This window comes from Salminus brasiliensis, chromosome 6 (assembly GCF_030463535.1).
Source record: "Salminus brasiliensis chromosome 6, fSalBra1.hap2, whole genome shotgun sequence".
Taxonomy (NCBI): domain Eukaryota; kingdom Metazoa; phylum Chordata; class Actinopteri; order Characiformes; family Bryconidae; genus Salminus; species Salminus brasiliensis.
Genome location: NC_132883.1, coordinates 5,476,660 through 5,496,598, shown reverse-complemented (window position 1 = coordinate 5,496,598; position 19,939 = coordinate 5,476,660).

The following is a 19,939-nucleotide window of genomic DNA, read 5'->3' as shown; positions in this document are numbered from 1 at the left end:
ATAATATTTTTGAGATACTGTCATTATTTTGAGATACTAATGCTGTCATTATAGTGAGATATTTTCTCAATATTTTGAGATACTGTCATTATATTGAGATATTTTCTCAATATTTTGAGATACTTTCATTATATTGAGATATTTTCTCAATATTTTTGAGATACTGTCATTATATTGAGATATTTCCTCAATATTTTTGAGATACTGTCATTATTTTGAGATACTAATGCTGTCATTATATTGAGATATTTTCTCAATATTTTGAGATACTTTCATTATATTGAGATATTTTCTCAATATTTTGAGATACTGTCATTATATTGAGATATTTCCTCAATATTTTTGAGATACTGTCATTATTTTGAGATACTAATGCTGTCATTATATTGAGATATTTTCTCAATATTTTGAGATACTGTCATTATAGTGAGATATTTTCTCAATATTTTGAGATACTGTCATTATATTGAGATATTTTCTCAATATTTTTGAGATACTGTCATTATTTTGAGATACTAATGCTGTCATTATAGAGATATTTTCTCAATATTTTGAGATACTTTCATTATATTGAGATATTTTCTCAATATTTTGAGATACTGTCATTATATTGAGATATTTCCTCAATATTTTTGAGATACTGTCATTATTTTGAGATACTTATGCTATGTCATTATATTGAGATATTTTCTCAATATTTTGAGATACTGTCATTATATTGAAATATTTCCTCAATATTTTTGAGATAATGTCATTATTTTGAGATACTAATGCTGTCATTATATTGAGATATTTTCTCAATATTTTGAGAGACTAATGCTGTCATTATATTGAGGTATTTTCTCAAAATTATGAAATACTGTCATTATTTTATTTATAATTATAATTTCTATACAATTATACTGAGACATTCCCTCAATACCCTGAGATACTAAGTCATTATTTTTAGATTCTAATGCTGTCATTATATTGAGATACTTCCCTTATATTTTGAGAAACTACTGAAATGCTATGTCATTATTTTGAGATTTTGAGAAGTCGTGGGAATGGGTTTCCATATGTTTCCACACCTCTGCACCCAATAAAAACCGAATAGTGTTTCGTTATACTGTAGAACTCAGACACTGAGCTCAATATTATGTTTCAAACAAGCTGATGGTCTCAAGGCTACCACACCTGCTAGCCTCTAACATGCAAGTTTTTTTTGTATAACACATTTAATAATCAGAGCTTTTAAATTTACAAGAAAAAAATTATGAAGACTTAAAAATGTACAAAAAAAAGAAAGAAAATTAGAAAAAAATTGATATATCAAACAGATAACATCAGCTACTGCATTTCATTTGCTTGCACTATCTGGTACTGAATCTGAATCTAATAAACACATTTATGAACATATGACAAATGAACATAATACAATACTCATAAGGAAATATACACTTGTCTGAACCAAATCAGCTTTATTGTTACATTGTTACACAGTAGTAAAAACACACTATACACACACTATACATGTACTATACACACACCATACACTTTACCCACTCTAAACACTATACACACAATATTCACACACTATACATACATTACTGCCCTGTATAAAATGTATAGGTTTAATATATAATCTGTGAAATGTTACACTAGTATTTACATACAGGCACTGGATAAGATATGAATTCAAAATACATTTTTGAATGGAATTATTTAGATTTTTTATGAAGTTGCCACCTCAACAGATCTGACCATTCAAGGCATGGACTCCACCAGACCTCTGAAAGCGTCCTGAGGTATCTGGAACCAAAACGTTAGCAGCAGAACCTTTAAGTCCTGTAAGATGTAAGGTGGGGCCTCCCATGAGACTCCATGAGTCTTAGATGTCCATGACTCTGTCTCCAGTTCACCAGTTGTCCTTCCCTGACCTACTTTTGGTAGGTACTGACCACTGCATACCAGGGGAAAAAAAACCTGCCTGATGTTTTGGAGATGTTCTGACCCATTTGTCTAGCTATCACAATTTGGCCCTTGTCCAAGTGGCTTAAATCCTTATGCTTGCCCATTTTTCACCTTCAAGAACTGACTGTTCACTTTCTGACTAGTATGTAGATCCGAGCCTTTGACAGATGAAGCCATTGTTTTTCACTTCGCCTGTCAATGCTAATGTTATGGCTGATCGGTGTGAGACAATCCTTTATTAGTCCCACAGTGGGGAAATTCACAGAGTCACAGCAGTAAAGGGACAGCAAGACACTCAGTTACAAAAAGTAGATAAATTAGCAATATATATATATATATATATATATAGGGGGGGCAGGCAGTGGAAAAACATTGCACTTTGTAATATTACATTGAAGGAACTCTATTTCCTGTAAGTTTGTACAGGTTAACTGTGTGTGTATGTGGTCTGTGGTCAGCAGCAGGGGTGAAGCAGCCTGTTGCTGAAGGAGCTGCTCAGTGCTGCCAGAGTCTCATGCATGGGGTGGGAGGTGTTCTCTAGCATGGATGCCAGCTTGGCTATCATCCTTCTGTCTCCCACCACCTGCACTGGGTCTAAGAAGGATCCCAGGACAGAGCCGGACGGCCCTCTTTAAGAGTTTATTCAGTCTCTTCTTGTCTGCCGCCGAGATGCTACTGCCCCAGCAGACCACTCCATAAAAGATGGCAGATGCCACCACTGTGTCGAAGAAAGTCCTCAGGAGTGCTCCCTGCACTCCAAATTACCTCAATCTCCTCAGTAGGTAGAGTCTGCTCTGGCCTTTTTGTAAAATGCAGCCGTGTTAACTGACCAGTCCAATTTATTGTTTTGGTGAGCACCCATAAGAGTCCACTCTCTCAATGTCCAAAACCAGAATAGTGTAGTTTTAAATTAAAACAATAGGGGTCAGCTTCTGGCACTATATAAAACCCTTTTTAGTGTTTGTAAGCACATTATCACTGTATTTAAGAAGCCCAATAATGGTTATAGTGGGTCCGGTTGGCACAGGCCCACCCCTCCGAGCCATGGGCCCCAGTGTGATTGCTGTCATCACCCTCTCCAGCCCTCAACCCCACTCACAGCTTTTGCATAGTCTTTCTTTACTGTGCTCATTAGCCGATGGTGAATCTTTGATCTCTCCTGCAGTATAGCATTAAACGGGACGGCCATGTGCTACCCAGATAAAATCCAGCCTTATGTTCACACAGTAACTACTTGGCGTTTGTTTAATGCAGGAACAGGACGCAGGGCTTGCATTACAGAGCTGGATTAAGTTGGTTTGAGGTTGTCATGAGCTGGTCGCAGCGTTCTCCAGCTCCACTCTGTAACACTACATCAAACCAAACCTCACACCTTCTGATTTGCTTGTTAAATTTAGCACAAATATTCAAAGCTGAAAATAAAGTGTTTTTCCATTATTCATCAAAACCCACCTACCAGCATTTGTCACTGTAGCTGCATGGTGGATTTCACTGCTGCTTAACCTTCTCAGAACATCTGATATGAAGAACAAAGAGAGCAACATCAAACTGCGAGGCACAATTTCACTCCTATGCAGACCTTCATAGAGTGAGCTGAATAACATGGTTCTGTGAATAAAGCTAAACGGCCCAGAAGAGGGGTTCTGCAGGTTCCGGTCCACTGTCTTACAGTGGTTATTCAGGACGCCAACCTCCCAGCGAACCAAAATCTGTATATATTAATTTGCTGTTGTAAAAACACAACCTACTCTATATGTCAAAAGTATTGGGACCCAGGGACACACCAAAGTACTGAATGGAGCACCACCATTATTCCAGAGAACACAGTTCTTCCACTACTCCACAGCTGCTCAATGCTGGGGGTCTTAGTATCCCTCTAGCCCACGCCTGGCATTAGACAGCATGGTGCCAATAGGTTTATCTGCCCCAGAGAGTCCTATTCTATTGGCAGTACGTCTCTACAAGGGCTAGACAAGCCCAAGTGTGTTGTGTGTGCATTTGCACATCTGTTTCAGCAATGGGTGCAGCTTAAAGTAGCTCAGTGCATTCTTTAGAAGAGGTGTCCATAAAGGTACTTGGAGCTTGGTCTATTGGCAATTATCCACTTGTTTTCAGGAACCAAGGACATGCTATTAAGGCTTTATCAGTGAGCGAGTCCTGATTGCTTGTTGCTTAATGATAAACCATCTATTCCAACCTTCCGTTACCGCAAAGATACTATAGTACTATAGTGATCGTTATTGTAAAATTACAGCAGAAGCTGGGATAAAGCAGACACAATATTTCACCATAACACACAATCTAAAGTGGTATGTTTCTTTTGGAAAATGAATAAAGTAAGAAATCGAGGGGTGAACATAGATTTTACTATGTTTTAAATTTGCACTATGATTATTTGCACAGCTGTACAGATGTGAATTTTCTGTAAATGTTTATAGAATTATATCTATACATAATAGCTTTTTTACAGCTCTATTACTTTTAGTAATAAACTTCTTTATTCTATTTATTTAGTGTATTTTTCTCTCTCAGTGTAATACTTGATAAAAAATCCTTGTATCAGTAACATGCATGGTAAAATAAAGGGATTCTGATTCTGCTCCTTAACCAGCAGCTTGGTGCTACGTCACAGAAACGACCTCCACTCACTGCAGTTCTTTTTCCAGCTCCTTACATAGACCAACACATGAAACTCCAGTTCCCACTCGTTGTTTGTTATAACGTATCCTTGTCTTAATCCTTATAGTTTTGTTTGAGGTCATTCTTGCTTTCTTCAGCTGATGGCATTTATGTTTCGTATTGATTTATTGGCTATATGACTTATAATGAGTATTTGGCCTCTTTTCCAATGCAAGGCCGAACGGTTCTGAACATGGATGGTAACCATTCCAGTGGCTTTTCGGCACGGTTTTATATAGGGCTGAGCCCCGTTTTCTCAGCACGGTTAATTTACCATACTTGGAGGCACAGAACCATTCAGAGGGCTGAATGGCTCCATTTTTGCATCACCTTTGTGCCGCAAGATCCGGGGTCTTTAGCTGTAGCTCCGCTGCCGAAAATCCAGTACAGAAAAGTGTGACATTAACGCGGCCGGGCTGCCCGATGTGGAGCGGTACAGCGTGGCCTTAGTAACCATTTGGCCCTGCAGTAAAAAAAAAAGAGGCGTTTATGGCAAAATAACAGCACAACTATAGCACTTATTAATCAATCAGCTTGTGTGGCCGGTGTTCTGCCGAGTTGTGCAACCCATTGCTATGTCTTACTTAGCAGCTCTCGTCTGCAACATGCTGCAAAATGGTTTTTATGCGTTTTTCATGATAATTCTATTTTTCTCATGTGCTTTATACAGTTTAAGCTTAATGTTCATGTTTGCTGGAGTGTTCCAAAAGTGTAAACTGTGAATCAAAGTCAAAAATACAAAAAATGATGTATTATCACCCCAATTACCTTATAATTACCCTGATATAATGATTTAGCTATCCACATATCCTTCATATACTTCTGCTGGGAGCATTTTCTGATATGATGTTTTTTAAACTTATTGAAATATCCTTCCCACTGGTTTATGTAGTCAGCTTTACCTATAAATATACATATAAATATAGGGTAGCAAACTTCAATAAGCTAGCACAACTCGACAGAACACCTGGAACTGGAACTGTTGTGTAAATGCTTACCAAAAACAATGGTCATTACCGTGGGATTGTACCTTATCTATGTGCATGTCTTGTGTTTCTTTGAGGTGGAACGATAGGTCAGCGTGTAATTTATGAAATCTAAAATGAAAACGGATTAGAAAGATTTGGAAGATGATGGAATTGGATTTACCGTGCCATGATCTTGCCACACGGGGCTGGAGAGCTTGAAATCGTATCACTCTGAGCAAGCTGCTCCTCACAACGAGGACAAATAAACCTACACGTCATATATTCTCCACTGGGTATATTTTGGATCATCATGAAGATTAATGCTCCATATGTGACCCAAGCAGCTTGCAAACAGCCAAACAATGTCCCACAGGGCACCAAACTGGTCAGATGTACACTGTGTGTCCAAATGTTTGTGGACACCCCTTCCAATGAATGCATTCAACTACTTTAAGCTGCACTCAGTGTTGACACAGATGTTAAAATGCACACACACAGCTTGTCTAGTCTTTGTAGGGTGTATTGCTAATAGAATAGGACTCTCTGGAACAGATGAACCTGAACCTATAGGCACCATGCCCAGTGCCAGGCATGGGCTAAGAGGTGGGTATACAGACCCCCAGCATTGAGCTGTGGAGCAGTGGAGATGTTTGGTGCTCTATCCAACGCTTTCATCATAAGGTGGGGCTGTGATCATCAAACATCCTCGCTTCACTAACACTCTTGCTGCTGAATACAATCAAATTCTCACAGCAATGCTCCAGAATCTAGTAGAAAGCCTTCTTTCCTGGACAGTGGAGACAGTTACTCCAACAAAAGCTGGATTAACTCTTTCTAATAGCCTTGATTTCGGAAGAAACGAATGAATGAGCAGGTGTCCCTAAACTTTTGTCCATATAGTGTATGCTGATCCTCAGAGGAGGACAGCATGGAGTCAGTGTTGAATACAGGAGGCTGTGTTGAAATAGAGCTAGTTCTGCCTGCTCTCTTTGTGTCTGTCCTTCATTCTGTGCATCCTTCCAGTGACATCAGCCTTATTTGGGTCACTTCAAGGTTGGTGGTGTGATCATCGGTGCACGTGAGCAATGTTTTCCACCTAAGAGACCCCGATAAAGCACACAGGCAGGTGTAATAAGGGCGTTGATGTAATAAAAAGGATTAGAGTGGCTATTTTCTCTAAAAGGGAAAGTCCCATGCCTGGCAATATCTGATTTAAGGCGTTCATGTCAATCAATCAATCTATAATCTGCTTTTATGTAATTGCATGCTTTTGACCTTTGTTAATGGAACTGTACAGTACATACAAAAGTGCGGCCTGCCAATTGACCAGATGAAGGCGAGCAGTCCATACATTGATGAGTAGACCAAGCGCCGTGGTCAGATAAATTAAAGTCTTTGAAGTGCTGATTCTCAGATGTAGATTAGATCTACACTATAAAGGTGCTACAAAGGGATCTTTGAGCGATGCCATTTAAGAATCATTTATATAAAAGAAATACACACAACATGTCCAAATGTAGGTGGACATCCCTTCTAATAAAAGCACTCCGCTACTTTTAGTTGAACCCACTGCTGATAGAGGCGTGCAAATGCACACACGAACACAGCTTGTCTGGTCCCTGTAGAGGGAACATGAACCTGTTGGTACCATGTCTGATGCCAGGCGTGGGCTAGAGGGGTATATAAAGCCCCCCAGCATTGAAGCTGGTTAATTCAACACACTGACCTTACTAACGCTCTTGTCGTTAAATGCAATCAAATCCTCACAGCAATGCTCCAAAATGTAGTAGAAAGCCTTCCCTAAAAATAGAGACTTTTACTCCAACAAATGCAAGATAAACTCTTTTTAATACCCTTGATTTCAGTAAAGAAACAATGAATGAATGAGCTGGTGTCCCATTACTTTTGTCCATATATTGTATGTGTAAAGAATTCTTTAGAAGGTTTAAAGGAATGTCAATGTAAAGGTTTTTCACAAAAATGGTTCTTTATGGAACCAAAAATGGTTCTTCTATGGTATCGCTCAAAGAACCTTTACTTTTAAGAGTGTAGTGAGATACTGCACTGTAAAAAGTACCGCTCCGTTTAACTTCAACAGGTTTCAGTTTTAACAAGTCAGAGCAGTCTAGTGGCATGATATATCAGGTCCATGATCGGTCAAATCTAATCAGGCAGACAGACAGACAGATATTGACATATATATGGACAGACAGACAGACAGACAGGCAGATAGATAGATTGATAGATTTAGATAGACAGACAGACAGATAGCTAGACAGGAAGATAGATAGACAGACATGCAGACAGATATAGAGAGACAGACAGATAGACAGATATTGACATATAGGTGGACAGACAGACAGACAGACAGACAGACAGATAGACAGACAGACAGGCAGATAGATAGATAGATAGATAGATAGATAGATAGATAGATATAGGTAGACAGACAGATAGCTAGATAGACATATAGATACTCAGACAGACAGACATAGATAGATAGATAGACAGACAGATAGATATTGACATATAGATGGACAGACAGACAGACAGACAGTTAAATAGACAGACAGACAGACAGACAGATAGACAGGAAGATAGACAGACAGACAGACAGACAGATTAATAGATAGATTACTGTTCTGTTGATGTTCTTCAATTTCGAAAAGCCTGTCAGCTCATTGTACTTCTTACGTTAAAATAACAAATCTTTCTTTTTGTACAGTACAGTCTCAGCGAAGGGCCTTTAATGGAGAATTCACTGTTAGTGCAATTTGGGCCGAGGCAAAGCTTGAACTGCCTCCAAGAAAGCAGCCCTCCGAGACGTCGGTAATTATGCCTCGTAATTATATCACAAAAGCAGTCAACTCAATTAAGAGCAGTATATGGAGCAATGGCATGCAAATTTCAATCAGCGCCACCCCTCATGCTGCGACCTGTGGCTGCCTTCCTGCCCCGCACCGCTCGATCAAAAACAATCGCATCCCTTGAAATCCGGGATTAAAGTGGGATTAGGCAGGCAAATATTAATTCCCGCAGGGTCTGGGCACAGGACCAGGCCGAGACATTCGAGTCTGGCCGACTCTCACTCTCCCAGCCGAGAGGATTTCCCTGATAAATAGCAGACACAGAGAGAGTGTGTACCACAAACGCTTTTTTTTCTATCTGTGTTTTGCAGCTTTGCTCTCCCAGTGAGAAGATAACGATAATCTCTCAAATGTTATTGTTATCAGCTTTCTTCCCCTCTGCGCGAGCTAACAGGTCGTGTGCTCTAGCGTGACGTGATTTCAGGGCTGTGTTGTTCTGTTGTCATTGCGGGTTATGTAGATGTAATGGATCGCATGTATTGATCGTGCATTAGAAAGGGGAAAAGGTCCTGAGTCAGCAGAGCAGCACGGAAAAGATGAGGTGTTCATGCACTTAACCAAACCTCTTCCCAGCTTTTGTTCCCTTACGACAAATAACAAAGGGAGGCCCGTATTATTCCAGGCTTCTCAGAACATCCAGGATCAGGTCTGTTCTGTCAGCCGTAATCGATCAGATGTAAAAGATCAGATGTAAGGGTGTTAAATCGGATAAACGGGGACAGTAAACCATAAGTACATGACATCACCCTGATGTCAGCGTGAGCAGGTAAGTGCAGGGGTATGAGGTGTTCATGAGCTCAACATCCTCCCCACCACTTTAACCTCCACACACACACACACACACACACACACACACACACACACACACACACACACACACAAACGGATTCAATTAACAGGCCTCTGGTCTGAGTCATAGCGAGGGATGCCATCCTGGAGGCTAATAGACACGCTGGTGAGAGAGACTCCTCACTATTACAAAAGTCAACATTTTAAATGTTCACACATCTGCGGGTGGTACTCTCCTCACAGCTGCATTGTTCAGGTTCCCCTTTAGCTCACAATCCACACACAAATACAGAAACAGGACCTCTACTGTAACCAGAGCTGCTCCCCACTACTGCCACCCTCCACTGAGATAACAGGATAACTATACAATACCACTGACCACCATCTCGATAGACAGATGGACAGACCGACAGATACATAGATGCATGGACTGACTGAAAAAAGATGGATCCAACTATCTAAATTGTTGATAGGACTTCTAGGCTTCTTCAGTATACCGAATATGGCACTGAATCGTAGTGCTAGAGTCAGACATGATGATGTTCCGGACCTCGGCTTGAGGAAATCCTCTCTACTTGCACCTTGTTGAATTTTACTCTTCCAGGGCATGAGCATCCAGCCGAGCGTGATCCAGGATGGTGTTCTGCTTATTATTATTGTCAGGTGAAAAGAGGCACTGTGACCAAGGGGGGATGGATGGATGGATGGACATACATGTAGATGGGTGGATTGGTGGATAGAAAGATATACAGACAGACAGATGGATGGACAGGCATAAAGATGGATAGATTTACTGATAGAAGGATTGGATGGACACACTAAATGGATGAATGGACAGACAGAAAAATGAATGGGTGGATAGATGGATGATAGACAAAACGAATGGACGGACAGACAGAAAGTCAGATGGATAGATAAAAACAGACAGAGACAGAAGAACAGATGAATGACTGGATGGACAGACATAATATGGATGGGCAGATAGCTAGCTAGCTAGATAGATAGAGATGGTGAGTCTTGGTTTCTCTCAGTGTTTGTCCTTTGGTGATGCTCATCAAGGGACTGCACACACATGCAAGCACTTTGATACAACGCCTACAAGACTACAAATAAATGTCCAGTGTGGACCCACAGCTCAGCGACTACTGGAGGAAATTTAATGAGTTAACAGTGAAAAGGTAGGTCTCGTCAGTGAAACGTTAGATAAAGTAGGGCTGAAATGTCCTCCTTTGTTGTAGTAAAACAGAGCAGGGAGAGATCAGCAGAGAGAGAGAGAAAGAGAGAGAGAGATCAGCCACAGTCTCCCTGCTTATGAAGCATTGCTGCAGCCATAACTCCTAATGACTGTCACAGCACTACGGGTCGCCTACCCATGCCGGCTCATTAGGGCACGACATTGATAAATAGGTCATTGGGATTCAGTGTACGCTAAAGGACAAAGCAGCGGTGGAGCTACCGCGCGCTATGAATGCACACCACCAGTGGAGAGAAGAAAGAAGAAGGAAAAAAAAAAGAAGGAAGAAAGAGAAGAAGGTCGAAAGGACAGGGGAAGAGAGGGAAGAAAGAAGGAGGGAACGACAGAAGGGGGCAAGCAGCAGGATGCTGGTTCATGTTGGCTACCCAACCTCCTATGCAGAGCCAGATGCGGGCGCCACTCTATTTTGAGAAATAGGTTCAATTATGAATATTTCAACATGAGATACAACGGGCAACAGAAAAGCCTCAGCTCAGCGTCTCTCCTCAGGGCCATATTCCTCCCCTTGCTCTCTGGGAAAGGTCAGAGACGCTATCTCCACAGACCAGCAGCCCTCACCTCTTACAGACTGGACACCAAGGTAAAGGAGATTGACATTAATTAACTCTACCTTCACAGCGATGGGTCTAATTATAAAAGGAGGGACAACCCGCACTCATTAGATGAGGTTTTAACACCGATTCGCTGATTAACAGGATTTCCTCACGGACTTAAGATCTCACCGTCTACCAAAAAAAGAAAAAGCGCTGCTGCCTTGACCCCAATTTCTAGCATCAGTATCATGCACTCAATCTAATCCATTACACCTAATCTGACTGTTGCACATGCTCTTAATTAACACGCTGCATATAACCACTGCATCCACAGCACGTACCATTCCATAATCCTTCTGAATAAGCATCTTTCCCACCTGCCTCTCCTGTAGAGCGTGTGTATGTACATTCACTGATAATTAACTTGTAGATCTATTTATTCATGCAACTATCTAATCAGACAATTGTGTTGCTCCAGTGCAAACCAGTGCTTAAAGTCATGGAGATACAGGCCAGCAGCTTCAGCTATTGTTTACATTGACCATCAGAATCAGGGAAAATATGATCTCAGTGATTTTAAGCATGACGTGATTGTTGGGGTCACATAGGTTGGTTTGAGAATTTCTAGAACTGCTGATCTTTTGGGGGTTTCAGCACAGCAGTCTCTAGAGTTTCCTCTGAATGGTGCAATACAGAAGACCTTCTCAGATGTAAACACCTCGTTGATGCAGGAGGTCAGCAGAGAATGGTCAGACTGGTTGGAGCTGGCAGAAAGGCTACAGTAGCACAGATAGCCACTCTGTACAATTGTGGTGAGCAGAAAAGCATCTTAGATAGCACAACCGATATGGCCAGCCTTGAGGAGGATGAAGCTACAACAGCAGAAGACCAAGTCAGACTCGACTTGTGTCAGCCAAGAACAGAAAGCTGAGGCTGCAGTGGCTCAGCACAGGTTTGCCGACTCTGGACAGCTGAAGGTCACAATAACTGCAATCACCTCCTGCTGAACATGTCTTTATCTCTGTACTTTGATATCTTCTACCAGAAAATAAAAGCTCACAAACATGGAAAAGACTGCTGAAGACTGCGGAAAAGACTGCTGACAATGGCTATGCAGTCTGAAATGTTGCTTAGGATTTTTTTTTAAACAATCATCAAGTCACTAAGCTTTAGGATCATGGATATATGTTGTATGTTCACTTGACAGATCCTTATATTCATAAAGTACGCTGAGATGTAAAGATGTTCAAAGCTCCGGCTCCAGCAGAAGTAACATATGTTGAACTGTCATACAGACGCCTTAGGAAAGAACAGCTGAAGCTCTCACAGGTGATGCTGTAGACAGAGAGCTAATAGGGAGTTAATGAGGCGTGCGTAGGATCATCATCAGCAGGCCAGAGGGTTAACGGCAATTAAACCCAAACTGTATCACACTGTCTGGAGTCCATTCAGCTAAATTGCAGATCACTGACCTCTAACACCCACATTTCTGATGTGCCACCTGCATCAGAATCAGCAGCCCTAACTGCATTGACTATTGTTCGGCTTCAAACTTCCATTGACGACCAACTGCCAACAACAATTGTTGAAAATATCTGGTCACATTTTTGCATGGCAGGATTCAACCAACACAAATGCAGAACTTTACATGTTTAAACTGCTCTCTGCTTTAAAGAATGCATCCACCCTTGATATTAGCAAGTCTCCACCCTCTCAGTACCTTAGGGGGTCGAGGATGAGTGTGTGGTGGCATGGCATAGTGAGACACAGGCAATCAGAAAGCAACCGATCAGAGGCCATGTCATGTCAGTAATAGGCCTTTATCACAGTCACTGCGTCGCCACATCTGTCTCTTAATGGTAGCATTATCGAACCTCCACCTGCACCGTTTAACAGAGCGCTCACTGTTTTTCAATCTCCCTCAAAAATCTTCACTGGGCTTCAGCACAGCCAACAGGAGGGCAGTAAGCATGTCTGGAAGTCCCTCCAACACGAACGAAAGGCTAGCTTGCCTTGACCGAAGCTCATTGTATAAAAGTTCAAACAATTTGTGTGACCCTGAACGTCTGCCGCGGCAAGGCCTTTATCGCTGAACAAAGCTCAGTGGTGAATGGGGTATTATTATAGATTTGGAGCCACTAGGAATCTGCCTGTGGCCTTTCGCAAAACAGAGAAGGAGCAGATGTTTCTTTACACATCACACCACATCTCTGAATAGACAGGTTTCAGACCAGCACTTACTGAGCTACATTTTGGAGGAGAATAAAAAAAACCCAGCACCCTCACTCAGTCCATGTAAACTCTAGTCAGTAAACCTTGCTGAAACAGTGTGAATGAATGCTGAATGAATTTACGTTGATCTTCCAGTTAAGCTAATAATTTATAATCATAAACATGAGCATATCTGCTCCAACGTTCAGCCCTTCGGTCACTCCGGTTCAGTTTAAACAGTTAACACAGACACATAATGAGCAGAGTTTTTCTGCTGGAGTTAAACATGTTAAAAAACTGGATGGGGTGGAACAGGCAGTAGCCTCGGCCATCGATCACAACTCTCCCGGAAGTCGTTTAACGTTACTATTTATGCTTCAGCATTAATAAACACGGAAGTATGATAATGGTCTATAGAGGGGAAGATCTTGTTGGTAACAAGATCTTCCCCTGGTGGAGTTACCAACGCAGCAGAACAGAATTCTCAACCACTTTGAGGTGAACTAGCTAGTTTGGAGGAGCAGAAGTGTAATCACTCACCATAAAATGGTACCTGTTGGACATATCACTAGATTTATCCAAATCCAAAGTGTGTAATGTTTGTAGATAAGAAAAACAAGGAAAGGCTTCCTGGTAGGGGTCCGGAGTCTACCCGAAATCACAGGCCACATTTGACAGGAATAGCTACTGGACAAAGTACCACACACACCCAATCACTCCAACCTGAGCATGGCCAAGTCACCTACCATGTGTTTTCAGGTAGGTAAAGGAAACTGCAGTCCTCTGAGGAAACCCACATGGACACAAGGAGAACAAAACCAAACCGTCACAGTTAGTTGGATGGGCAGAGGTTTAATTGGCCCGGGGTGCCCCAAAACCCCAGAACCCAAGTTCATTCGTTTTTTTGCCGCATCATCCTTCTAGTTCAATCTCCACAAAGCTGTAAGCATGTATATGACCCTTTCAGCTGCATCTCGATGTTCTAACTAAATAAATGTGTCCTTTGTCCCTCCGCTTTCATGCAGCTCAGATTACTGTTGTTATCTTTTCTGTTAAATCTGAGGGAGCTGAGGTTGCACTGCCAGATACACTGAGATGCTAAATCCAGCCCTAGTTCGAGCTGCTCCATGTAAAAAGGGTTTACAAAATTTGACAGTTTGACAACTTGTTGTTTGCCCCCCCACTTGCACTCAGAATTCCCCAAGGCATCTGCACCTAGTTAGCTAATAGAGTGTATAATACAGATGATACTGCCTGTAGAGTTCTGTATGGTTAGTCATGTAATGTAGGAAGGCTTTTTGACTACAGATCAGGAGCTGCTTTTAGTTGAAAAAGGTTCTGTGGCATGAAATGACATGCATTACGTTTCATTACGTACCATTTCATGTGACCCTGCCTGGTTAAGGACTCAAGCCTAGCCCTCAGAGTCTAAAGAGGCAGGGGTGGCTCAGCGGTTAGAGCCACTGATGGCAGGGTTGTGGGTTTGATACCCAGGCTCAGCAAGCTGCCACTGTTGGGCCCTTAAGCAAGGCCCTTCACCCTCTCTGCTCCCTGGGCGCTGGAGTTGGCTGCCCACCGCTCTGGGTGTGTGTGTGCTCACCGCCCCTAGTTCACTAGTGTGTGTGTGTGTGTTCACTACCACAGATGGGAAAAGTGCAGAGGACACATTTTGCTGTACATAGTGGAGTGACAAATACCCTTACCTCCGATGTAGACCATACATTTACCAGTTTTTGGGTGTGAAGGACCCTGGACTTCATTAACATTGCTTGTGTCTAACGCCACGGCAGCAATGCTGGCGTGATAACACCACGGTGACAATATACATGCACATTTTTAACAAGATTAATCAGTCAGTCAGTCAGTCATTCACTAACTCACTCAGACAGTCAGTTATCAAAACTGCCCGCTGGGTGGCCTGGCAAAAAAGCAAAAGGGATAATGAAAGTCATGGCAAATTCATACAGTGGGAGAAACTTGTCCAGAAGGCAGGCAGGCAGCAGCACACAGCCATAAAAGGACTGGAAGAAACAGAAAGAAGAAGGGTTTTCTTTGCAATTAAAAGAATATACTTACTCTGGGTGGGTGGCCCCAAGTAAAACGTTGCTTCGGGCCTGAAAACATTTTAAAACAGCCCTAGAAGTTACCGCCTGCGGTCAACGACTATATGCTATAGCTGTATCTGATAGAAAAACATGAAATTTAACATCTCAAACAGTGTAATCTGTAACATTACAAGCCTGTGATTCAGTCTTCTGCATCTGAACTACCAGGTTATGAGCAGACGTTGTCCTCCATTCTTATTGCTGCTTTATCCTGTAATGGAGAGGGGTAGGTCTGGCATATGGAATCCAGCCTCCTGCTGCATCTTCTTTTACTGCATAAACATCTCCCTCTATCTCTCTCTCTTTCTTTCAACTGCAACGTTCCCTGCAAACAAGACAGACGCAGTCTTTCATCATTCTGCTTCCACACACACACACACACACACACACACACACACACACACACACACACACACACACACACACACACACACTTACACCCACCCATTCCAACTCCCAGCCAAGTGAAATCAAAGCAAAGTTTGCAGAAGTGTTCTGGGGTTTTGTTAATCAGAGCATTGTGGTTGGGTCCTGCTGTGTCGGCGCCTCGCTCACTGCCTTTAATTAATAGCCCCCTCCTCCGCTTCTGCCCGGAGGGCCACCGGCCCCTGAGGAGGGATGACACCAAAGATGGAGACCCCTTTAGGGATGTGTATTTATTTTTATTATTTTTTTTTAAATATAAAGTCTCTTGCCTTATTCCATTTATAGGACACACACAAGCAGGCTGGGGGGAGTCGGGCTGGGGAAGCTGAAATCTTGACACTTTTTAAAGCTATTTTTAGATGTTTTGGTCTCCGTTAGAAGACTCTGAATAATGACAAGCTCACAGCAAGCTCGGCATAGCATCATTAGAAGGCGTTCGTTTGCACTGTATTCAGGACTGCATGCTATTTTGGGGCTTTAAAGGAATACTCGGGTAATAACTCTAAATGACAGCAATGGGACAGTGAATGAAAGTCAGTGCGGATCAGTTAGCATGAAAAAGCTAACTGGCTTTCATTGCTTATTAGCTACATTAGCATACGTATGGTTTATTCATGCCATTTCGACTGCAGGCCGACTGAATGTGGAGCAGAAGCATTTGGACCGTGGGGAAACTGTGGGGACGGCTGTTTAAAGGACTTGAGCAGAGAAGAATCCGATTCAAGAAACCACAGAAGAAAAGGTTGAGTGACGAGACCTTAACTCTTTAATATCCGTCTGTAATTTTCAGTCACCTGTGCAGTTTACTCATCTTGCGTTCTCCAGGGAAAAGCAATGGTGGATTTTATTCTAGCCTGCTCGGAATTAGGACTATACCACTGCCTATAAATAACACTAACCCTGTCCTAGGCAGCCAGGTAAATTGGCTGGACAGATGGGGACAGAGTAATGAAATTAGGAGAGGAGGAATCTGTGACAAGGTGGAATTTACTGCCCGTTTCCTTCACGGGTAAAGCAGATGACCTGCCAAATTCACTTTCCTCAATTTCACTTGGCAGTTGGATCGTCAATGAGATTCTTGCTTGGGCTTGACTGATATTAAAAGATTTTGAGATCAATATCTAAAGTACACTATATGGGCAAAAGTATTGGGACATTTGCTCAATCATTGTATTTTCCAACATCAAGGGTATTTATAAAAAAAAATATATATTCTGCTTTTGTTGGAGTAACTGTCTGTACTGTCCAGGAGAGAAGGCTTTCTACTAGATTTCGGAGAACAACAGGATTAGTGAGATCAGGGTGTTGGAGGATCACCATCCCACCTCATCATTCCCAACTCCCCAACTCATCCCAAAAGTACTGGATGGCTCACCACCATCATTCCAGACAACTCAGCTCAATGCTGGGGGGCTTAATATCTGTCTAGGCCACACCCGGCATTAAGAGGCATGGTGCCAATATAATAGGTTTATGTTCATTTGCTCCAGAGAGTCCTATTCTATTGGCAGGGCTTTACTACAGGAACTAGACAAGTCACACCTGTGTCAGCAATGGGTGCAACTTAAAGTAGCTGAATGCATTGATTTGAATGAGTGTCCACAAACATTTGGACATGTAGTGGAGTTATGTTGTTTCATCCAGAGTTTAATAGTGAGAGTCTGAGTGAATCTGGGCTTCATCTGCATAATAATAAATATAGTTCAATTACTTTGTATGATATTTCCAGGGAAAGAGCAGCGGTCCAAAGACCCTGTGGTACACCTTCACATACATAACAGAGATAAAGGACAAGAACATCGAAATAAAGAACAAAATAGCTTTTTTATTCACTTTTTTTTTTATATTAGTTCCATATTTCTTTAGAAAACAAGATTAATATCTAACATACACACAAACAAAGTAGAATGTGCAGATTAAAAATAATTTTGACTCTCTTTCCAGTAAATATAATATTTGGACAGTTCAGAAAAATAAAAGCCCCTCAGTCCCTTTTTGTAAATAAACTCCCAGAGAGGGAGAGAGTGACCCTCATCTGGGAAAGGGAGACCAGGCTACAGATCTGAAATCCAAGTCCCCTACTCAGTCAGGACTAGCACTACAGAAATGTCTTTTTTCCCCCCTTTTACACAAATATACGTGTAGCGCAAGACTTCCCAGCACATTACTGAATACTGAACCATACAATAGTAGTTCCCACATAACATATCAGAGAGAAGAATCAAGTGAAGAGACACCTGACAACAGCAGAAAGTACTGGATGTTTCAGTAACTTTTTTAAAAAGACACGATAAAACGAGGCAAGAAGGATCGTCTTAACAGTTTTGAGCCACCTGCACTTTCCCTCGGCTACCTCAGGTTCGGTTCTGCGACAGGATTGTAAAATATCTGTGAGCGATTGGAAACTCAGTAGCTCTCAATCAGCGAAAAACCTCTTTCAGCAGTAACTTGGATCTCACAGCTAATGGCAAAATTGATAACGTCGATCTTTGCTGGTATTTGAAGTGGAAACACACAACCTTACAACCCATAAAAATGGTCCCAAACCTGCAGGACTGCCTGTTTCCCCCCTCTGTGTTTATATCAATTATTTAATAAATGGCTTTTTTTTTTTATGTGTGCCCCCACTTGCATAAAGGTTAAAATAACAACAACATTAAGCACATGCTGGTCATAGCTTACAATTTGTTTTCTTTGCACAATTAAAACTTGCACAAGTACAATTTTTGTACAATTTTGGTTCAGGGAAATAAAACATTTACAAAAACAGGAGCTTTAACCGTTTTTTTGTCTTTTTAAGATGTATAATACATCCCAATAAATGGAAATTAACAAATAAATGTGATTTTCCCCAAAAAAGAAAAGAAAAAGAAAAAAAGTTAAATAAAGAAACAATAAACAGATCAAATCACTTAAGCTTGGACAAGGTAACACTAAAGTGCTGATTCAAATGAAAGGGTTATCAACTGATAGACACCTTGCCAATTTTTGAGCTTTTAACATTAAGGCCTATTTCCTTTTAACGTGGTAGTCAAAGTTCAACAATGAGTACCTGAACAGTCTTCATAGAATCAAGGAGGTACAGCATTGATTTGATTGGTTTGGCTTCAGTATCTCCAACCACACTCATGGAGAGCGACCTACTGGAAGAGTTTCACTCCAGCCCTCCCCACATTAACATCAGTACCCTGGAGCGTTTTCACACTTATTACAGGAGAACGTTTAGGGAGGCGAACCCCAGAGCACTGGAGGACAGGAGGTTTTTGGACCGCTCCCAGGTTTAAAAAACTGCTCTCAAACTTGTACCAAACTCTTAAAGCAAGAGTTCTTGGGTCTGAGGCTAAAAAACGAACAAACAAACAAAAATAAACAAACAAAAAAACACTGAAATGAAAACACTCTTAGACTGACTTTACATGGTGAGACTTCAGCATAACTAGTTGGAGATGTTGCATGAAACACGTACTGGAAGAGTGGAACAGGGGTTTGTGGATTGAACTGAAGTTAAATCTATTTATTTTGCTGTGAAATTTTTCTTTAAACTTTGTCATTAATTGCTTGGAAAGCTACACAAACCCACATGCAATGTATTGGGAAATTATTTCATTTAATTACTGGTGCAGTTAAAAAAAAAAAGTTGGTTACAGTTTTGAGCCAATATAATATTCTTAAAATAGAAATATTAGTGAGTGAATTAACTACCCAAATTACATGATTTAGGTAATTATTTATTATATTATTATATATTAATTTATTTCCCGAATGGCGGCTAAAGCCAGAAATCACATGACCAGTACCGGTCTGAAAAGATACTCGAAAAGATAACTGTAAAATTAATCATACCAGAGCTATATTTATTCATTTATGCTATACAAACTATTTATGTTGGGTTTTTCTATAATGAGCAGTTATTTATTTATTATTGTTTATATATATGTATATATTTCTGAATATCAGACATTGGTAAAGTTCCTTAAGTCTCATCCTTCTGTTTTTATAATTTAATTTCTTTTTTTATAATTTATTTGAGTTATGATTTTATTATAAATCAAATAAAATGTACCTGCTTTGGTAAATAATATTGTATTTAAACATAATTTTTAATATTATCTCTAAGTCTCTTTATTGCCATCTCAGATAGCATTAGGTCCCC